Raw genomic sequence first — 7540 nt, 5'->3', positions numbered from 1 at the left:
TGGGAAGGCCAACGGGAAGTGCCCCGGAGGAGGAGAAGGCCGCGTCAGGCCAACGTCCTCCATGAAGATGGAAGGAAGCCCTTTGCCCCAAGGATGAGCGAGTTGTCCAGGATCTCAGGAACATCGTATGGCCCAAGCAAGACTTGAACCTCCATCCTCTTGGGTGGAAGCCCGGCCAGCTCTCTCTGTCTTCTGCCATGATCAAAGGCCTACTCAGAAAGAACACCTTGGCCCCTGGAGAACTTGGGACAATCTGTAGAGGGGGCAGAAGCTGGTGGTGAAGCGTTAGTTTTGCTGAAATGGTTTTGGTGTAAGGGAGAATCCTGTGTGTGTGTGTGTGTGTGTACACGTGTGCATGTGTGTGCATGTGTGTGAGTGTGTGCGTGTGTGTGAGTGCATGTGTTCATGTGTGTTTGTGTGCATGTGTGTGCGTGTGTACACGTGTGAGTGTGAGCAGGTGTGAGTGTGCGCAGGTGTGTGAGTGCATGTGTTCATGTGTGTGAGTGTGTACGCGTGTGCGTGCATGTGTGTGAGTGTGCACGTGTGTGTGAGTGCATGTGTGAGTGTGTGTTCGTGTGCATGTGTATATGTGTGTACACGTGTGCATGTGCATGCATGTGTGTGAGTGTGTGTGTGTAGATCACTGGCATAAAAACAAAAGGCAGCAATAAAACTTAAGTTAATGTTTAAAACTTGGCCACACAGACCTCTAGATTGAGCTGAAACCCTTGGTGAGCGCCAGAATGGCCCTCCTTCCACTCTGAGCCTTCGGGGGTCCTGGCCCTTCTCCAACAAGCAGACGTCTCCCTTCCTGGGAGCCGGGGCCCCTGCCAAACGGGCTTAGCTCTCCCCTGGCATACAGGTGGGCGGCCAGATGCCCGAGGCATCAGCAGGCAGCTTTGAATGAACCCACTACGGGCCTTCCCCTTCCTGGCATTCTGCCCAGGCTCCCTGGATGTCCAAGACATTGAAAACAAAGCCCAGGGGATGACCTGGAGAAGGAGGTGGGATTCTGGCCCCACCACGTGAGGCCGGCCATTGCCATCACAGAGCCTGGTGAAGGGTTTAGGGAGGAAGCAAAATGGAGATGTGTCCAGCTGCTGGCACCGACAGCGTGTCCTCTTCAGCCCTTGGGGGAGAAAGTGATGGGGAATGAAGCAGAAAGGAGCTTCTGTATGCCCATTAGTGTGTAGGCTGGGGCACTGCCTGCTTTCCAGGATCTTCCACTCCTTCAATCTATCAATCAACATGCATGTATGTGTTTATTTATTTTAAACCCTCATCTTCCATCTTGGAATCAATACTGTGTATGGGTTCCAAGGCAGAAGAGTGGTCAGGGCTAGGCCATGGGGTCAAGTGACTTGCCCAGGGTCACACAGCTGGGAAGTGTTTGAGGTCAGATTGGAACCCAGGACCTCCTGTCTCTAGGCTTGACTTTCCATCCACTGAGCCACCTAGATGCCTCATCTTTCTGTTTTTTAACTGATGGCAGATGGGTCAGATGATTTCTGCTTTCTCTATAGTTTGAGTCTAAAAAAAGTCTTAAAAAGAAATTTTAAGGTTTACAAAGATCAACTTCCCCCCTTTGTCTCAACTGCTTTTCATTATTTCCCTGAACATTCTTGACCTTTTTTTCCCCCATGAATTTGTTATTTTATTGAGTTCTGAAATGCCCCTCTCTGATAGTTTGATAGCATTGAGACGACAAATTAGCCTTGATAGTGCGATCATTTTTGTCACGTTGGCAAGGCCCATCCATAAGCACTGAATATTTCTCCAGTTATTTACAGGGCAATTTTTGAAGGGGTAGGTGGGTTTAGGGGAGACTTCTTGCTTCAGCCTGACTAGCCTCCTTCTTGGGCCATCCTCTAGGCTCTGAGTGGGCAAAGAGACGGGCTTAGAGCTGAGAGATCTTCATGTCCCTTCTCTGTCAGGGCCCTAATTTCCTCTTCTGTGAAAGAGATTATTCCAACTTCCTAATCAACTTTTTGGTCATGTGGTGCAGAAGAGTCTTGGGAAGCCATAAAATGGTATAGAAATAAGAAGCAATTATTCTTCCTCTGAGCTTTTGCTAAAACTTGTCCCCAGTACCTCCCCCCCAGCCATCCCCTCTCATTAAAGGAGACACTTGCTAGTGTGAAGTGGCCCAGACGGGATGGATTAATGAATCCCAGAGGTTTCCTTCCAAGCATCCTTACTGAAGTGCTCTTCCCTCTGTTGATCTCATCTGCTCCCATAGGGTCAAATATCATTTCTATCCAGATGGATCCCAAGTGGATGCATAATAATAACAGCTAATATTCCGAGAGCCTTTCAAAGGTTACGAAGCCTTTTATCATTGCCATTATCTCATTCAAGCCTTCCAATAGCCCTGTGAGGTGAGCAGTAGAGTATTAGCATTCCCCAATCCCTGGAGCTTCAGTCCAGAATTGTCAGATGCTCGCAGGCTATCTCCCATCAGCATCTCAAACTCAACCTGCCCAAAATAGAGCCCCTCCTTCACATATCCCTGTTTCTGTCCAGGTACCATCAGGCCCTCAGGAGGCTCCTCGGCCTCAGAGTCATCTTGGACTTTTCTCCCTCATTGCCCAAAACCAATAAGTTTCTGAATCTTGCTGCAACTGACTCCGCAATCCTCTCCAACGTGCCCCTTCCTCTAAACCCGTATGGGCTACCGCCAGAGTTCAGGGCCTTGTCCCCTTCCTTCTAAACTAGTGCAATACCTTCCTAATTGTTCCTTCTTCTTTCAGTCCCTTTTCATCTTCCATCCATCTTCCCCCTGGCTTTCCAAATAAGAGGAAGGGAAAGGAAGAAACCCCTGTGGGAACCACTTCTTCCAAACATTGTCTTGTCTGAGAATATCTAGGGAGATGGGTGGACCGCTTTCATCTTGGGATGATCCAGAAACACTTCACGGGGGAAGAGGCAGCTGAGCTACTTGAGATTCTTTGGTCTGTTACATCAAGGTCTTCACAGTCCAGCTCCATCCTGGGGAAGGAGTGGAGTGGAGTGGAATGGGCCTCTCTTAAGGAGTCAGGAGACTCTGTCTCAGATCTGACCTTGAAGACTCCATCGAGTTCTAGATTGAGAATTCTACTTTCCCTCTCTGGGGAGGTTTTCCCATATATAAAAATGAGGGGATTGGACTGGAAGCCCTGTGAGATCCCTCCCGGCTCTAACCCTACGGACAGGGAGGGAGGAGAGCGTCCACTCCAGGAATGAAGGATGGTCTGGGCAGAAAGCTTGCAGGATGAGATTGCGAGAGTTCAGTATGTCTAGAAAGCAGAAGAGACAGGTGAACTCGGCCTGGAAAATAGGGTCATAGACCTAGAACTAGGAGGGACTATAGTGGCCATTTATAAGGTCCAAGCACCCTTATCACAGAGCTGAGGAAGATGAGGCCCAGAGAAGTAAGGGCCTTCCCCAATATCACACAGGTAGGAAGTTGCAGAATCTAGATTCACATCCTTGTCCTCTGGCTTCAGATCCATTGCCCCATACCATCTCATTAGAGATGTAGGTAGAGAAACTCAATCCCTGCCCAAAGGGTCTGCATTTTTTTTCCTAGAGACAGTAAGAAAATCCAGAAGATGTTTGAGGAGAAGAATGGCCTAGACCTGTGTTGGTGACTCTATGGCACATGTGCCTGAGGGGGCTTCTCCCCTCTCCATGCATGCCTGAGGACATTTCTCTCATCATCCACTGCTCTGCCCAGCAGCCCAATGGGGGCACTTCCTCTCTTCCCTGTCTGAGGTAAGGCAGTGGGGGTGAGGAGGGAAGCAGGACTCATATGTGGCATGAGGGTTGCAGTTTTGGCACTTGGTCTCTAAAAGGTTTACCATCACTAGCCTAGACTCATCATATCATGATCTCTTGGAGAGCAGGGACTGGCTTTTGTCTCTTTAGTATCCCTAGTGTTTAGCACAGTGCCTGGCACCTTGTAGATGCTTCATAAATGTTTGTTGACTGACTGAATTCAGATGATTATTTTGACATCTCTGTGGAGAATGATGGATCAGAAAGGGGAGATGCTGGAAACTATACATCCCTAGGTCCCTTCTAATAGATGATAACACTAATAATAGTTAGCATTCATCTGGTACTTTAAGGTTTGCTAAGCTAATTATTTCATTTGGTTTACACAGCTCTGGATTGTAGGTGATATTATCTCAATTTTATAGATGAGGAATCTGAAATAAATTAAATAACTTGCCCAGGGTCACATCATTAGGGTCTGCCTCACATCTGAGACAGAATTTGAATTCAGGTCGTCCTAACTCTAGCACCCTATACATTGCCATATAGGTACATCATAACATAGTTTAGAGGCTGTACTTTGCACTCTTTGTATTTAGTGCAGCCCAGGCTTATTGCTTCTTATGCAACTAGTCATGAATTTTTAAACCTTTATGAGATCAACTGGTCCACCCAGAGGAGAAGGGGAAGGTACAGAACAGCCAGAAATGGAAGCTTAAATAAGCTGTATTATTGGTCTTCCAGGAAGAGCCCATGGGGTGTGCCACCTCAAGGAACGATAATAGGATGGTGCCAGGTGGAGAGAAGCCATACCTATCTCCAAAGCCATACTCTTGGGTGATGGGAAGAGGGAAAGAAAGAAAGAAAGAAAGAAAGAAAGAAAGAAAGAAAGAAAGAAAGAAAGAAAGAAAGAAAGAAAGAAAGAAAGAAAGAAAGAAAGAAAGAAAGAAAGAAAGAAAGAAAGAAAGAAAGAAAGAAAGAAAGAAAGAAAGAAAGAAAGAAAGAAAGAAAGAAAGAAAGAAAGAAAGAAAGAAAGAAAGAAAGAAAGAAAGGAAGGAAGGAAGGAAGGAAGGAAGGAAGGAGGGAAGGGAGGGAGGGAGGAAGGAAGGGAGGAAGGGAGGAAGGGAGGGAGGGAGGAAGGGAGGGAGGGAGGGAGGAAGGAAGGAAGAAAGGAAGGAAGGAAGGAAGAAAGGAAGGAAGGAAGGAAGGAAGAAAGGAAGGAAGGGAGAGAGAGAGAGAGAGAGGGAGGGAGGGAGGGAGGGAGGAAGGAAGAAGGAAGGAAGGAAGGAAGGAAGGAAGGAAGGAAGGAAGGAAGGAAGGAAGGAAGGAAGGAAAGGAAGGAAGGAAGGAAGGAAGGAAGGAAGGAAGGAAGGAAGGAAGAGAGAGAGAAAAAGAGAGAGAGGGAGGGAAGAAAAAGAAAGAAAAAAGGAGAAAAGGGATGGAGGAAAGGAGAGGGGAAGAAGGGAGGGAGGGAAAGAAAGAAAAAAAAGGAAGGAAGGAAAGAGAGAGGGAAGGAAAGAAGGGAGAGAGGGAAAGAAACAGAAAGGAAGAAACCTTTTCCATTGGTGATCCAGAGCAATGGACACAGTGTGCCCAGCACTCTGATAGGACCATTTTGGGCCCTAAATCCTGGGGAGAGAGAAGGCCACTCTCTAGAATAGGCTGTATTTGTCAGATAGGGAAGAAGGGAGCAGCTAAAAGAAACCTCAGCAGCTAGGACTGTCTGCTCGTTTTCTGTGGCCCGGGACAAGGCCGACTTGAAACTGATAGAGTCTCAGGATGTCACAAGTGGAAGGATGCTTAGGACATAAATCATAGATTAGAGACTGAAGGGGTCTTAGAAAATCTAAGGAAAGCTGGTGGGGAGGGTGGGGAGGGAGGGGGTGCCTACATGCCATCCCTCTACAATCCAGGAGGCTGAGGCTGCTGCATAGCTTGTGCTCAAAAGTTCTGAGCTGCTGAAGGGTTAAAGTTGATCAGGGGTCTGAGCTCTGACCGTGCCAGTATGATGATCCCCCAGGAGAAGTGGGAGGGAGGTGATGGCACCAAGCTTGTACCTAACTGAGGCAAACTGACCCAGGTCAGAGCTTTGGGACTGATCAATAGTGGGAACAGGCCCAGGAGGGGCAGCTGTACCCCAGCATGGGTAAGATAGGAGGAGACAATCTCAACCTCCTCCCTCCAAAAGAAAAACAATATATGAGAGCAAATTATGAGCGCTGAAAGAGGCATTGAATATCACAACTAAAAGGGCCCTGAGGATTTCGAATGTCATAGAGGGTTCTTAGCTTGGGACCTACAGACCTTCGGGGGTCTGTGACTAGATTTTGGGGAGGTCCATGAACCTGAATGGAAACAAAATGTGTTTTATTATCTTTAACCTGTGGCTTCCTTTGTAATCCTAAATGCTTTATTTTTATGTATTTAAAAACATGATTTGGGGGGGAGGGCAGCTGGGTGGTTCAGTGCATAGAGAGCTGGGTCCAGAGACAGGAGGTCCTGGGCTCCAGTCTGACCTCAGATTTTATATGTTTATAGTTTTCCACAAAGCAGCATATAGGACTGTCACAAACCTTAAGAATGTTCCTAGAGGGGGCAGCTGGGTAGCTCAGTGGATTGAGAGCCAGGCCTAGAGACGGGAGGTCCTGGGTTCAAATTTGGCCTCAGGCACTTCCCAGCTGTGTGACCCTGGGCAAGTCACTTGACCCCCATTGCCTGGCCCTTGCCTCTCTTCTAGCTTGGAACCAATACACGGTATTGACTCCAAGAGGGAAGGCGAGGGTTTAAAAACTAAAAATGTGATTCTGAGAAAGGGTCCAAAGGTTTCACTGCAATGACTGCCCAGGGGGTCCTAGACACACAAAAGGTGAAGGCCCCATGGGCTGGTCCAATGCTGCCATTTCATAGATGAGAAAACTGAGGCACTGAGCTGCTGAGAGATTCATCCCTTTGGCCCAGGCTTCTGTAAACCATTTCCTCTTTTATAAAACAAAGAGGCTGTGTCAGATACTATGTGGTACCCATCCTGGCTCAGGCTACATGATGCTCAAGCCACGTGAAAATGCCCAAGAAATCCCGGAGCTCCCTGTGACCTCCTCCTCACACGCTACCTTTTTAGCACACAGATGCTCGGTTTCTGTTTTTTGTTTTTTTTTAACCCTTCCCTTCCCTCTTGGAGTCAATACTGTATATTGGCTCCAAGGCAGAAGAGTGGTCAGGGCTAGGCAATGGGGGACAAGTGACTTGCCCAGGGTCACACAGCTGGGAAGTGTCTGAGGTCAGATTTGAACCCAGGACCTCCTGTCTCTAGGCCTGACTCTCCATCCACTGAGCCACCCAGCTGCCCCCTAGATTCTCAGTTTCTAACCCCAAGTTGGGTAAATTGTCCTCCAAATGGGAGCAGCATCGCCTAGGATGGAGACTGTGGAGGAAAATCTCTCCTTCCTGGGTACCATCCATCCGTGGTATTGACGCATCATCCCTCTCATTGGAGATTAGGACCTGCTTTGTCTTGTTTTGTCCCCCCAGCCCCTAGCGAGGTGTCTGACAGTAATAAGCCCTTACGGAGTGGTTGTTGACTGACTGAAAAAGCCTTTTGGTCTCAGGCGTTTGTCCCATCTAGACCTCCAAACGAGGAAGTGACAGGGAGCTCAGAGTGGATGGTGGCAGGTGGGCCTGTCTAGGGATGGCAAGGCCCCCTCCCCCAAGGCAGGAGGGCTTAGGCAGGCTGTCTTTCAGATCTGTCAGGGGCCTCCTTCAAACGGTTTGAAACAGCTCCCATTGA

Source organism: Monodelphis domestica, chromosome 6 (assembly GCF_027887165.1).
Source record: "Monodelphis domestica isolate mMonDom1 chromosome 6, mMonDom1.pri, whole genome shotgun sequence".
Classification (NCBI taxonomy): domain Eukaryota; kingdom Metazoa; phylum Chordata; class Mammalia; order Didelphimorphia; family Didelphidae; genus Monodelphis; species Monodelphis domestica.
Note: the sequence above shows the minus strand (reverse complement) of the source record.